At 47.9% G+C, this 14,511-nt stretch overlaps 1 protein-coding gene across 4 annotated transcripts in view; it reads left to right on the top strand.

The window, feature by feature from the left end:
- The window catches only part of LOC124000249 (zinc finger protein 423), a 184,943-nt gene that overhangs the window by 74,025 nt on the left and 96,407 nt on the right, over positions 1-14,511 (top strand). The window lies entirely within an intron of this gene.

The following is a 14,511-nucleotide window of genomic DNA, read 5'->3' on the forward strand; positions in this document are numbered from 1 at the left end:
CATGTGGTACTGTAGCCCGGGTGGTCATGTGGTACTGTATCCCAGGTGGTCATGTGGTACTGTAGCCCACGTGGTCATGTGGTACTGTATCCCAGGTGGTCATGTGGTACTGTATCCCAGGTGGTCATGTGGTACTGTATCCCAGGTGGTCATGTGGTACTGTAGCCCAGGTGGTCATGTGATACTGTAGCCCAGGTGGTCATGTGGTACTGTAGCCCAGGTGGTCATGTGGTACTGTAGCCCAGGTGGTCATGTGGTACTGTAGCCCAGGTGTGTGTATTATTATTATGTATTATTATTTAAGCTCAGGTGGGTGTGTGTTTTAGTGTGTTCTAGGTGGGTGTATGATTGGTGGAGCATAGGTGGATATATACAAGGCTTTTAAAAATATATAATTGGTAGCACTGGTGCTTCCAACTTAAAATGTAGGAGCACCCGAATATATACATTTTTGTGTTGATTGAGATACATTGCCTTCAGAAAGTATTCACAGCCCTTGACTTTTGCCACATTTTCTTGTGTTAAGGCCTGAATTTGAAATTGTTTATTTTTTTTTGTGTCACTGACCTACCATACAATACCCCATAATGTCAAAGTGGAGTTATGTTTATTTTTGTAATTTTAAATAATGAATTAGAAATGAAAAGCTGAAGTTCAGTGGTAAACATGTGCTTAACAAGTCACATAGGAAGTTGCAGGGACTCACTCTGTGTGCAATAATAATGTTTAACATGATTTTTGAATGACTACCTCATCTCTGTACCCCACACATTATCTGTAAGGTCGAGCATTGAATTTCAAACACAGATTCAACCACAAAGACCAGGGAGGTTTTCCAATGCTTTGCAAAGAAGGGCACCTGTTGGTAGATGGGGAAATATATATGTATATCCCTTTGAGCATGGTGAAGTTATTAATTACACTTTGGATGGTGTATCAATACACCCAGTTGCTATAAAGAGGAAGTGAACCTCTCAGAGATTTCACCATGAGGCCAACGGTGACTTTAAAACAGACGCAGAGTTTAAAGGCTGTGATGGGAGAAAACTGTACAAATTCTGGCTACTATTGAAGCACATGTTGTTCTCTAGAAATTAATATTTAACCCTGTAAAGACATTTTGTTTATTATAAAAAGCAAAAATGTAGATACAAAAACCTGTCATTGAAATGATAAACTCATTTGTGGAATGTTTCTTTATGTAAAAGCACTAGCTGTATATATTATTATAGCTCAGGTGGGTGTGTGTTTTAGTGTGGTCGAAGTGGGTGTATGTTACTGCAAGACCTGGTGAGTGTGTGGTGTCTTTGAGACGTGCTGTGGTCTACTGTACCTTGAGTCTTGACAGTCTGACGGGCGGCCGGACAGGTTAGCTGTCATTACAATGCCAAGGGCAGGCAGCATCAGAAAGCTGGGTAGGCAGGGGGGTGAGGAGTCCATAGAAAGGCAGGGAAGCACAATGAGTCAAAAGCCGCACTTGCTTTTTTTAATAACATGAACAATTCTCTGTTTTTGTGCTTTATTAAAAAGTAGATGTGGTAAGGTGTTTGGAGTCAGGATGGTGCTGTGCTTTATTAAAAAGTAGATGTGGTAAGGTGTTTGGAGTCAGGATGGTGCTGTGCTTTATTAAAAAGTAGATGTGGTAAGGCGTTTGGAGTCAGGATGGTGCTGTGCTTTATTAAAAAGTAGATGTGGTAAGGTGTTTGGAGTCAGGATGGTGCTGTGCTTTATTAAAAAGTAGATGTGGTAAGGTGTTTGGAGTCAGGATGGTGCTGTGCTTTATTAAAAAGTAGATGTGGTAAGGCGTTTGGAGTTCAGGATGGTGCTGTGCTTTATTAAAAAGTAGATGTGGTAAGGCGTTTGGAGTCAGGATGGTGCTGTGCTTTATTAAAAAGTAGATGTGGTAAGGCGTTTGGAGTCAGGATGGTGCTGTGCTTTATTAAAAAGTAGATGTGGTAAGGTGTTTGGAGTCAGGATGGTGCTGTGCTTTATTAAAAAGTAGATGTATTAAGGCGTTTGGAGTCAGGATGGTGCTGTGCTTTATTAAAAAATAGATGTGGTAAGGTGTTTGGAGTCAGGATGGTGCTGTGCTTTATTAAAAAGTAGATGTGGTAAGGTGTTTGGAGTCAGGATGGTGCTGTACTTTATTAAAAAGTAGATGTGGTAAGGTGTTTGGAGTCAGGATGGTGCTGTGCTTTATTAAAAAGTAGATGTGGTAAGGTGTTTGGAGTCAGGATGGTGCTGTACTTTTTGTCTGGTCCCTCTGCAATCCTTTTTTCTGCTGTGGAGTCAAACCAGCCAGGGGTCACCATTGATCTATTCATCCCCAAAACCCAACTGTGTGTGTGTGCATGAACGTGTGTGTCGGTGTGTATGTGTAAGCATTATGGTTTTGTGTTGATATTTTATGTGGTTTTGTCCATGTTCTTGTGTACGTTTTGTTGCATGCATGTGTGTCTGTGTGCATGCATGTGTGTTTGCGTGCATGTGAAGGTCAGCTTGATTTCTCCTTCTCAGAGAACAGCCCCTGGGGCGATGCCAGAAGTTCCCAACAAAAGTTTTTTCTCTCTCTGTGGGGCAGTCACAGTGGACAGCCATCCCCCCGCAGGTCAGTGGGAGGACCCCTGCGTGGATTGGGGCCTCGCTGGCGGGCAGGGGTGAAGGGGAGGGGGGCCAGGATGAGATCTGGCACTGTTTGTGGGGTTTTTTGGGAACCCCCAACCTCCCTCTCTCTCGCCCATGGTTTGGCGGATGTAGGCCGTAATTACAGGACCCCCTGGCCTCTCATTCTCCCAGTCTCTCTCTTTGATCTGCTTCATGTCGGGCAGATATTTTTTTCCCACTAGCTCTACTTTTGTCTCGTCCTCTGTTTCTTTTCTCTGTTGCTACTCCCTGTCCGTGCCCCCTTTGATGCAGACACTGTGCGTATCTGCGCTGTTTAATACACAAAGATCATTCTTTTTTTCCCACCCATTTTGTTTTAAAGTTGGACCCTTTTTTGTTGACGACCACATTGAACTTGACATAGATTTTTTTCTCTCAACCTTGTAGTCAAAAGGAGAAAGCTCCTCTCTTAGGTCTGCTATTGTGTGATAATGTGAAGAGGACCCACAAAGCTAATAACCATCCCCTGGTTGGGCCGGCCCTGACTTGACTCCCAGACACATTCCCCTCCTAGTTCTAATACCACCTTGTCCCTTGTTCAAAGGTCCTATCTCTTGTTTGAATAGTAAACAATTATGAGACAAATGCATGATGAGTGTATGTGTGTAGGATAGATGACTTGGTGAGTGTATGTGTGTAGGAGAGATAGCTTGGTGAGTGTATGTGTGTAGGAGAAATAGCTTGGTGAGTGTATGTGTGTAGGATAGATAGCTTGGTGAGTGTATGTGTGTAGGAGAAATAGCTTGGTGAGTGTATGTGTGTAGGATAGATAGCTTGGTGAGTGTATGTGTGTAGGATAGATAGCTTGGTGAGTGTATGTGTGTAGGATAGATAGCTTGGTGAGTGTATGTGTGTAGGATAGATAGCTTGGTGAGTGTATGTGTGTAGGAGAAATAGCTTGGTGAGTGTATGTGTGTAGGAGAGATGACTTGGTGAGTGTATGTGTGTAGGAGAGATAGCTTGGTGAGTGTATGTGTGTAGGATAGATAGCTTGGTGAGTGTATGCTTGGTGAGTGTATGTGTGTAGGAGAGATGACTTGGTGAGTGTATGTGTGTAGGAGAGATAGCTTGGTGAGTGGTGAGTGTATGTGTGTAGGATAGATAGCTTGTGAGTGTGGAGATAGCTTGGTGAGTGTATGTGTGTAGGAGATAGCTTGGTGAGTGTATGTGTGTAGGAGAAATAGCTTGGTGAGTGTATGTGTGTAGGAGAGATAGCTTGGTGAGTGTATGTGTGTAGGAGAAATAGCTTGGTGAGTGTATGTGTGTAGGAGAAATAGCTTGGTGAGTGTATGTGTGTAGGAGAGAGATAGCTTGGTGAGTGTATGTGTGTAGGAGATAGCTTGGTGAGTGTATGTGTGTAGGAGAGATAGCTTGGTGAGTGAGAGTGTATGTGTGTAGGATAGATAGCTTGGTGAGTGTATGTGTGTAGGATAGAGCTTGGTGAGTGTATGTGTGTAGGAGAGAGCTTGGTGAGTGTATGTGTGTAGGAGAGATAGCTTGGTGAGTGTATGTGTGTAGGAGGATAGCTTGGTGAGTGTATGTGTGTAGCTTGGTGAGTGTATGGTGAGTGTAGCTTGGTGAGTGTATGTGTGTAGGAGAGATAGGAGAGAGCTTGGTGAGTGTATGTGTAGGAGAGATAGGAGTGTAGATAGATAGCTTGGTGAGTGTATGTGTGTAGGAGAGATAGCTTGGTGAGTGTATGTGTGTAGGAGAGATGACTTGGTGAGTGTATGTGTGTAGGAGAGATGACTTGGTGAGTGTATGTGTGTAGGAGAGATAGCTTGGTGAGTGTATGTGTGTAGGAGAGATAGCTTGGTGAGTGTGGTGAGTGTATGTGTGTAGGAGAGATAGCTTGGTGAGTGATGTGTGAGTGTATGTGTGTAGGAGAGATGCTTGGTGAGTGTATGTGTGTAGGAGAGATAGCTTGGTGAGTGAGTGTAGGAGAGATAGCGTGCAGGAGAGATAGCTTGGTGAGTGTATGCGTGCAGGAGAGATAGCTTGGTGAGTGTTGGTGAGTGTATGCGTGCAGGAGAGATAGCTTGGTGAGTGTATGCGTGCAGGAGAGATAGCTTGGTGAGTGTATGTGTGCAGGAGAGAGCTTGGTGAGTGCAGGAGAGATGCTTGGTGAGTGTATGTGTGTAGGAGAGATGACTTGGTGAGTGTATGTGTGTAGGAGAGATGACTTGGTGAGTGTATGTGTGTAGGAGAGATAGCTTGGTGAGTGTATGTGTGTAGGAGAGATAGCTTGGTGAGTGTATGCAGGAGAGATAGCTTGTGAGTGTATGCGTGCAGGAGAGATAGCTTGGTGAGTGTATGTGTGTAGGATAGATAGCTTGGTGAGTGTATGTGTGTAGGATAGATAGCTTGGTGAGTGTATGTGTGTAGGATAGATAGCTTGGTGAGTGTATGTGTGTAGGAGAAATAGCTTGGTGAGTGTATGTGTGTAGGATAGATAGCTTGGTGAGTGTATGTGTGTAGGATAGATAGCTTGGTGAGTGTATGTGTGTAGGATAGATGACTTGGTGAGTGTATGTGTGTAGGATAGATAGCTTTGAGTGTAGTGTAGGAGAAATAGCTTGGTGAGTGTATGTGTGTAGGAGAGATGACTTGGTGAGTGTATGTGTGTAGGAGAGATAGCTTGGTGAGTGTATGTGTGTAGGATAGATAGCTTGGTGAGTGTAGTGTAGGAGAGATGACTTGGTGAGTGTATGTGTGTAGGAGAGATAGCTTGGTGAGTGTATGTGTGTAGGAGAGATAGCTTGGTGAGTGTGTGTGTGTAGGAGAGATAGCTTGGTGAGTGTATGCGTGTAGGAGAGATAGCTTGGTGAGTGTATGCGTGCAGGAGAGATAGCTTGGTGAGTGTATGCGTGCAGGAGAGATAGCTTGGTGAGTGTATGCGTGCAGGAGAGAGCTTGGTGAGTGTATGCGTGCAGGAGAGATAGCTTGGTGAGTGTATGTGTGTAGGAGAGATGACTTGGTGAGTGTATGTGTGTAGGAGAGATGACTTGGTGAGTGTATGTGTGTAGGAGAGATAGGAGAGATACTTGGTGAGTGTATGTGTAGGAGAGATGACTTGGTGAGTGTATGTGTGTAGGAGAGATAGCTTGGTGAGTGTATGTGTGTGAGCTTGTGAGTGTGTGTGTGTAGGAGAGATAGCTTGGTGAGTGTATGCGTGTAGGAGAGATAGCTTGGTGAGTGTATGCGTGCAGGAGAGATAGCTTGGTGAGTGTATGCGTGCAGGAGAGATAGCTTGGTGAGTGTATGCGTGCAGGAGAGATAGCTTGGTGAGTGTATGCGTGCAGGAGAGAGCTTGGTGAGTGTATGCGTGCAGGAGAGATAGCTTGGTGAGTGTATGTGTGTAGGAGAGATGACTTGGTGAGTGTATGTGTGTAGGAGAGATGACTTGGTGAGTGTATGTGTGTAGGAGAGATAGCTTGGTGAGTGTATGTGTGTAGGAGAGATAGCTTGGTGAGTGTATGCGTGCAGGAGAGATAGCTTGGTGAGTGTATGCGTGCAGGAGAGATAGCTTGGTGAGTGTATGTGTGTAGGAGAGATGACTTGGTGAGTGTATGTGTGTAGGAGAGATGACTTGGTGAGTGTATGTGTGTAGGAGAGATAGCTTGGTGAGTGTATGTGTGTAGGAGAGATAGCTTGGTGAGTGTGTGTGTGTAGGAGAGATAGCTTGGTGAGTGTATGTGTGTAGGAGAGATAGCTTGGTGAGTGTATGTGTGTAGGAGAGATAGCTTGGTGAGTGTATGTGTGTAGGAGAGATAGCTTGGTGAGTGTATGCGTGCAGGAGAGATAGCTTGGTGAGTGTGTGTGTGTAGGAGAGATAGCTTGGTGAGTGTATGTGTGTAGGAGAGATAGCTTGGTGAGTGTGTGTGTGTAGGAGAGATAGCTTGGTGAGTGTATGTGTGTAGGAGAGATAGCTTGGTGAGTGCCAGGAACTGTCAGGTAGAAAATAATAATGCAATTCTGAAAGTGGACATGTAGTAAACACGAAACCCCACCTTTTGTCTGTTTGTAGCTCTGTCAGAGGCATGTCCTGCCAGGCATTGATCCTGCCTTGCCAGGCCTGCCCCGCCTGTGGCTGTGTGGGTAGAGGCAGGGACAGGCATTGATCCTGCCTTGCCAGGCCTGCCCTGGCTGTGGCTGTGTGGGTGGAGGCAGGGACAGGCATTGTGCTTGTTTGTAAGGTAATGACCAAGCTACAATAATGGCCCATTGATTCACCACCCTGTGTATTTGATATAGTCATTCTGGTCTGTTAATTGCAAGTGTGTATATACACACAGTCCATAGGCAGCTCAATCACACCAGTATTGTTAGCTACTACGAGGCAGTTCTACCTTGGCATATTCAGTACACATCTCTAAACCATAATTGCAGTTGAATTGAGGTGGTGTACTAGTTCCATTGGATGGGAAATGAGTAGAGAGTATTGCAAGTATATTTTGACAGGTGACTGGGCTTATTTTGTGATATGTACAAAGTGTGTGTCTGTGTATGTGTGTGTGTGTGTGTGTATATATAAAAGACACACAGCTCCTGGACATGGCTTTACTCCAATCAGCTGTCCCACTACCTTCCAGGAGAGGAGATACTCTGATAAAGGCAGAAATTACAGCAACATCTCAATATTTGTGTAAGGAAATTATTGTGCTGCACAGTTCTACATCTCTCTATACAATCTATTTCTCTATTCCTCAACACCCCCCCCTTTGTCCTTTCTGTCTGTGTTGACAGGTTGTGGTGGTGTAATGACAGTGTTGAGGTGTAGCTCTCTATCTCTGTCCTCTCTGTCTGTGTGACAGGTTGTGGTGGTGTCATGACAGTGTTGAGGTGGTGCGCTCCTCTCTGTCCTCTCTGTCCTCTCTGTCTGTGTGATAGGTTGAGGTGGTGTAATGACAGTGTTGAGGTGGAGCTCTCTCTCTCTGTCCTCTCTGTCTGTGTGCCAGGTTGAGGTGGTGTAATGACAGTGTTGAGGTGGAGCTCTCTCTCTCTCTCTGTCCTCTCTGTCTGTGTGACAGGTTGAGGTGGTGTAATGACAGTGTTGAGGTGGAGCTCTCTCTCTGTCCTCTGTCCTCTCTGTCTGTGTGACAGGTTGAGGTGGTGTAATGACAGTGTTGAGGCGTAGCTCTCTCTCTCTGTCCTCTCTGTCTGTGTGACAGGTTGAGGTGGTGTCATGACAGTGTTGAGGTGGAGCTCTCCTCTCTGTCCTCTCTGTCCTCTCTGTCTGTGTGATAGGTTGAGGTGGTGTAATGACAGTGTTGAGGTGGAGCTCTCTATCTCTTTCCTCTCTGTCTGTGTGCCAGGTTGAGGTGGTGTAATGACAGTGTTGAGGTGGAGCTCTCCTCTCTGTCCTCTCTGTCTGTGTGACAGGTTGAGGTGGTGTAATGACAGTGTTGAGGTGGAGCTCTTTCTCTCTGTCCTCTCTGTCTGTGTGACAGGTAGAGGTGGTGTAATGACAGTGTTGAGGTGGAGCTCTCTCTCTCTCTGTCCTCTGTCCTCTCCGTCTGTGTGACAGGTTGAGGTGGTGTAATGACAGTGTTGAGGTGGAGCTCTCTCTCTCTGTCCTCTCTGTCTGTGTGACAGGTTGAGGTGGTGTAATGACAGTGTTGAGGTGGAGCTCTCTCTCTCTGTCCTCTCTGTCTGTGTGACAGGTAGAGGTGGTGTAATGACAGTGTTGAGGTGGAGCTCTCTCTGTCCTCTCTGTCCTCTCTATCTGTGTGACAGGTTGAGGTGGTGTAATGACAGTGTTGAGGTGGAGCTCTCTCTCTCTCTGTCCTCTCTGTCTGTGTGACAGGTTGAGTTGGTGTAATGACAGTGTTGAGGTGGAGCTCTCTCTCTCTGTCCTCTCTGTCTGTGTGACATGTAGAGGTGGTGTAATGACAGTGTTGAGGTGGAGCTCTCTATCTCTGTCCTCTCTGTCTGTGTGACAGGTTAAGGTGGTGTAATGACAGTGTTGAGGTGGAGCTCTCTCTCTCTGTCCTCTCTGTCTGTGTGACAGGTAGAGGTGGTGTAATGACAGTGTTGAGGTGGAGCTCTCTCTCTGTCCTCTCTGTCTGTGTGACAGGTTAAGGTGGTGTAATGACAGTGTTGAGGTGGAGCTCTCTCTCTCTCTGTCCTCTCTGTCTGTGTGACAGGTAGAGGTGGTGTAATGACAGTGTTGAGGTGGAGCTCTCTCTCTGTCCTCTCTGTCTGTGTGACAGGTTGAGGTGGTGTAATGACAGTGTTGAGGTGGAGCTCTCTCTCTTTGTCCTCTCTGTCTGTGTGACAGGTAGAGGTGGTGTAATGACAGTGTTGAGGTGGAGCTCTCTCTCTGTCCTGTCTGTCCTCTCTGTCTGTGTGACAGGTTGAGGTGGTGTAATGCCAGTGTTGAGGTGGAGCTCTCTCTCTGTCCTCTCAGTCGTCTCTGTCTGTGTGACAGGTTGAGGTGGTGTAATGACAGTGTTGAGGTGGAGCTCTCTCTCTCTCTGTCCTCTCTGTCTGTGTGACAGGTAGAGGTGGTGTAATGACAGTGTTGAGGTGGAGCTCTCTCTCTGTCCTGTCTGTCCTCTCTGTCTGTGTGACAGGTTGAGGTGGTGTAATGACAGTGTTGAGGTGGAGCTCTCTCTCTCTGTCCTCTCTGTCTGTGTGACAGGTAGAGGTGGTGTAATGACAGTGTTGAGGTGGAGCTCTCTCTCTCTGTCCTCTCTGTCTGTGTGACAGGTAGATGTGGTGTAATGACAGTGTTGAGGTGGAGCTCAAATCAAATCAAAAATCAAATCAAATCAAATTTTATTTGTCACATACACATGGTTAGCAGATGTTAATGCGAGTGTAGCGAAATGCTTGTGCTTCTAGTTCCGACAATGCAGTGATAACCAACAAGTAATCTAACTAACAATTCCAAAACTACTGTCTTATACACAGTGTAAGGGGATGAGGAACATGTACATAAGGATATATGAATGAGTGATGGTACAGAGCAGCATACAGTAGATGGTATCGAGTACAGTATATACATATGAGATGAGTGTGTAGACAAAGTAAACAAAGTGGCATAGTTAAAGTGGCTAGTGATACATGTGTTACATAAGGATGCAGTCGATGATGTAGAGTACAGTATATACATATGCATATGAGATGAATAATGTAGGGTAAGTAACATTATATAAGGTAGCATTGTTTAAAGTGGCTAGTGATATATTTACATCATTTCCCATCAATTCCCATTATTAAAATGGCTGGAGTTGGGTCAGTGTCAATGACAGTGTGTTGGCAGCAGCCACTCAGTGTTAGTGGTGGCTGTTTAACAGTCTGATGGCCTTGAGATAGAAGCTGTTTTTCAGTCTCTCGGTCCCAGCTTTGATGCACCTGTACTGACCTCGCCTTCTGGATGATAGCGGGGTGAACAGGCAGTGGTTCGGGTGGTTGATGTCCTTGATGATCTTTATGGCCTTCCTGTAACAACGGGTGGTGTAGGTGTCCTGGAGGGCAGGTAGTTTGCCCCCGGTGATGCGTTGTGCAGTCCTCACTACCCTCTGGAGAGCCTTACTGTTGAGGGCGGAGCAGTTGCCGTACCAGGCGGTGATACAGCCCGCCAGGATGCTCTCGATTGTGCATCTGTAGAAGTTTGTGAGTGCTTTTGGTGATAAGCCGAATTTCTTCAGCCTCCTGAGGTTGAATAGGCGCTGCTGCGCCTTCTTCACGGAGCTCTCTCTCTGTCCTCTCAGTCCTCTCTGTCTGTGTGACAGGTTGAGGTGGTGTAATGACAGTGTTGAGGTGGAGCTCTCTCTCTCTGTCCTCTCTGTCTGTGTGACAGGTTGAGGTGGTGTAATGACAGTGTTGAGGTGGAGCTCTCTCTCTCTGTCCTCTCTGTCTGTGTGACAGGTTGAGGTGGTGTAATGACAGTGTTGAGGTGGAGCTTTCCTCTCTGTCCTCTCTGTCTGTGTGACAGGTAGATGTGGTGTAATGACAGTGTTGAGGTGGAGCTCTCTCTCTCTGTCCTCTCTGTCTGTATGACAGGTAGAGGTGGTGTAATGACAGTGTTGAGGTGGAGCTCTCTCTCTCTCTTTCTCTCCTCTCTGTCTGTGTGACAGGTAGAGGTGGTGTAATGACAGTGTTGAGGTGGAGCTCTCTCTCTCTCCCTCTCTCCCTCTCTCTCTCTCTCTCTCTCTCTCTCTCTCTCTCTCTCTCTCTCTCTCTCTCTCTCTCTCCTCTCTGTCTGTGTGACAGGTAGAGGTGGTGTAATGACAGTGTTGAGGTGGAGCTCTCTCTCTCTATCTCCTCTCTGTCTGTGTGACAGGTAGAGGTGGTGTAATGACAGTGTTGAGGTGGAGCTCTCTCTTTGTCATTGAACCACAGCTGGGTGTACTGGTGTCACCCTGGGGAGAGAGAGATTAATACAATGGGGATTATCCTGTCCTTGCTCACCGTGCACAGTCACAGTACCAGGACCGTCCAGGTGTCTCCTTCACCTGCTCCCTCCCTCTCTCTATCGCTCGCTGTGTGTGTGTGTGTGGGTCTTGTGTGTGTGCATGTGTTTGTATCTCGCTGTGTGTACAGTAGATGCCTGTGTGTGTCCGTGCATCTGTGTGTATGTGTGTATCTACCAGTGTGTGTGTGTATCTACCAGTGTGTGTGTGTATCTACCAGTGTGTGTGTGTATCTACCAGTGTGTGTGTGTATCTACCAGTGTGTGCGTGGGTCCCGCTCACCGTCTGTACTCTACTCCCTCAGTGTGTCACTAATGGCAGGTGCAGGTGTTCCTCTCAGTGCCGCACCTCCCCAGGGGTTCCGGGGGCTCCCATGGTGTTGCAGTGGGCAGGAGGTACCCGCCTCTCTCTGCCTGTGCCAGGGGCCCCCTGGGCCCGCGCCTCCCAGGAGCATCAACCCTAAACCCCATTTCTCAGCTCAGCCCAGGCAGCTGCCTGCCTCTCTGCCTCCGTCCCCGAATCTGAAACCACAGAACTCAGTCTACTGTTTCTGCTCAGCTCCAGCTGCCTGCAGGACATATTTACATACCGTACTACACAAGGTTGGGGTTTGGGGGGCTACAAACATGAGGTAACCTCAGAGGAACAGAAAAACTGGCAGAATGACAACTAGCTCGGCTCCACTGGTGGAGGAACAGAGGAGTGGAGCCTGCTTGTAAACTCCCACAAACATCAGGACATTTTGTTTACAAGTCTGTTAATCGACAGCCAATATATAATAGTGTAATATCTCCCTGAATTTCCTCATCTCATTCAGTGGATATATGGGTGCATGGTTGTGGGCCTATACAGTATATGGGAGCCCTCTGGCTCCATCCACTGACCTATATTCTACCAGACAGACTGTAGGTGGCCTTGTCGCTAGTTGTTGGGTTAGCTCTTTTTCTGAAGCAGATTTTGTTTTGGTGTTTCTTGCCAGGCCTGGACTGTCTGCAAAGGGTTGTTTGTAGCATTTTCCATTAGTGTTTACGAAGGGGCCATATGTCTCTCATTAGATGACGGAGTGGACATGGCTGTCATACTGCAGATAGATAGTAGGAGTGACATTACATAAGTCATGTCTCCTGGTAACTACTCTATCCCAAGGCCCCTCTTTCTGAGTACACACACTAACCCCTCCACTAAACTCCTCCTTTTTCTGAACCTGCTGCCGGCGATGCCAGCTATTTTTAACAATGATGTTTAGTTGATTGAGCTCCGTTGAATGATGGTGAAAGAAGAGAACAGCAGAGATCTAAGCTAGAGAATCTAGAAAAAGCATACACCTTAGTCACAGCACAGAGACCAACACACTGTACCTGACCAACTCCCAACCCTAAAGAACAGAACAACACCATAAGACCTGAGTCACAACCTATTGAACGGCTCTGGAGTATAGTTAGGAGAGAGGGAAGAGGGGTACGTGCGAGAGGACCTGGCGAGCTGTGAGAGAATAGAGGACCTGGCGAGCTGTGAGAGAATAGATGTGTTTGATCTAAGGGGATAAGTTGAGGGCTGAAGGATGGAGAAAACGCTTCAGTGGGATCTACCTACAGCCCAGGAAAGAGACGGCACTCAGTGACACAGGCAAGGGAGCGAGAGAGAGGGGCACGGGGTGAGGGAGAGAAAGGGGCACGGGGAGAGGGAGCGAGAGAAGGGCACGGGGAGAGGGAGAGAGAGAAGGGCATGGGGTGAGGGAGAGAGAGAGAGGGAGAGAGAGAAGGGCACGGGAGAGGGAGAGAGAGAGGGGCATGGGGTGAGGGAGAGAGAGAGGGGGAGAGGGAGAGAGAGAGAGGGGCACGGGGAGAGGGAGAGAGAGAGAGGGCATGGGGTGAAGGAGAGAGAGAGAGAGGGGCATGGGGGAGGGAGAGAGAGAGAGGGGCACGGGGAGAGGGAGAGGGAGAGAGGGGCACGGAGTGAGGGACAGAGGCGTAGGGTGAGAGAGAGGGGCACGGGGAGAGGGAGAGAGAGAGGGGCACGGGGTGAGGGAGAGAGGCGTAGGGTGAGAGAGAGGCGCACGGGGAGAGGGAGAGGGAGAGAGTGTATGATAGAGTAGAGGAAAAGCGGGAGAAAGAGGAACCAGATGCCAGCCGTCTTCCTCCACATGGCCTCTGTAGCAAGGCTTGTTTTGGTACACTTCACATGTAATTAATGTGCAGCTGTTTAACAGTGCTGGCTCCTGCAGCTCTCACAGACTGAGGAAGACTGGAGTCAAACACATCTTATCCAGCCATGGTCCCTCTCTGCTGCACGCCAACTCTCGTATTATTTAATTCTTTCTTTCGTTCTATCTTTTTTTCTTCCTTTTTCTTTCTTTTTCTTTCTTATTTACATTCACAATACGTTCTTGGATCACTATTTGAGGTGTTCTAGTTTCCTCTAGTTGTGTAGATATCCCCCTACATGCAAGGGACGATGGAGAAAGATCTGTGGCTCCAAGTTGTCTTTATAGGACCCAATGTCTCATATAGTGGTCAACCTCCCATGTTTGTCCCAGTTCCCCTCCTGTCACCTGGATGTCTCTGGGACGGAGGGGAGAGGAGAGGCCTGTCAGCTGTTGCCGCCCCATGCCCCCCTCACCCCTATGCCCCCTGCCCCTCACCTTCTGCCCTGGGAATGTGGCCGGCTGCTTGGGCACTTTTGGGCGCCAAATGCTCCATATGAGCTTTGGGCAGCGTGTGAGTGTGTCCTCCAGTACTCAGGTCCCTGACAGACTGCCTCCACTCTGACATCACCCACCCTGTGTCTGTGTGTCCTCCAGTACTCAGGTCCCTGACAGACTGCCTCAGTACTCAGGTCCCTGACAGACTGCCTCCACTCTGACATCACCCACCCTGTGTCTGTGTGTCCTCCAGTACTCAGGTCCCTGACAGACTGCCTCCACTCTGACATCACCCACCCTGTGTCTGTGTGTCCTCCAGTACTCAGGTCCCTGACAGATTGCCTCCACTCTGACATCACCCACCCTGTGTCTGTGTGTCCTCCAGTACTCAGGTCCCTGACAGACTGCCTCCACTCTGACATCACCCACCCTGTGTCTGTGTGTCCTCCAGTACTCAGGTCCCTGACAGACTGCCTCCACTCTGACATCACCCACCCTGTGTCTGTGTGTCCTCCAGTACTCAGGTCCCTGACAGACTGCCTCCACTCTGACATCACCCACCCTGTGTCTGTGTGTCCTCCAGTACTCAGGTCCCTGACAGACTGTCTCCACTCTGACATCACCCACCCTGTGTCTGTGTGTCCTCCAGTACTCAGGTCCCTGGCAGAATGCCTCCACTCTGTGTCTGTGTGTCCTCCAGTACTCAGGTCCCTGACAGACTGCCTCCACTCTGACATCACCCACCCTGTGTCTGTGTGTCCTCCAGTACTCAGGTCCCTGACAGAC

Source organism: Oncorhynchus gorbuscha, linkage group LG02, assembly GCF_021184085.1.
Source record: "Oncorhynchus gorbuscha isolate QuinsamMale2020 ecotype Even-year linkage group LG02, OgorEven_v1.0, whole genome shotgun sequence".
NCBI classification, from domain to species: Eukaryota; Metazoa; Chordata; class Actinopteri; order Salmoniformes; family Salmonidae; genus Oncorhynchus; species Oncorhynchus gorbuscha.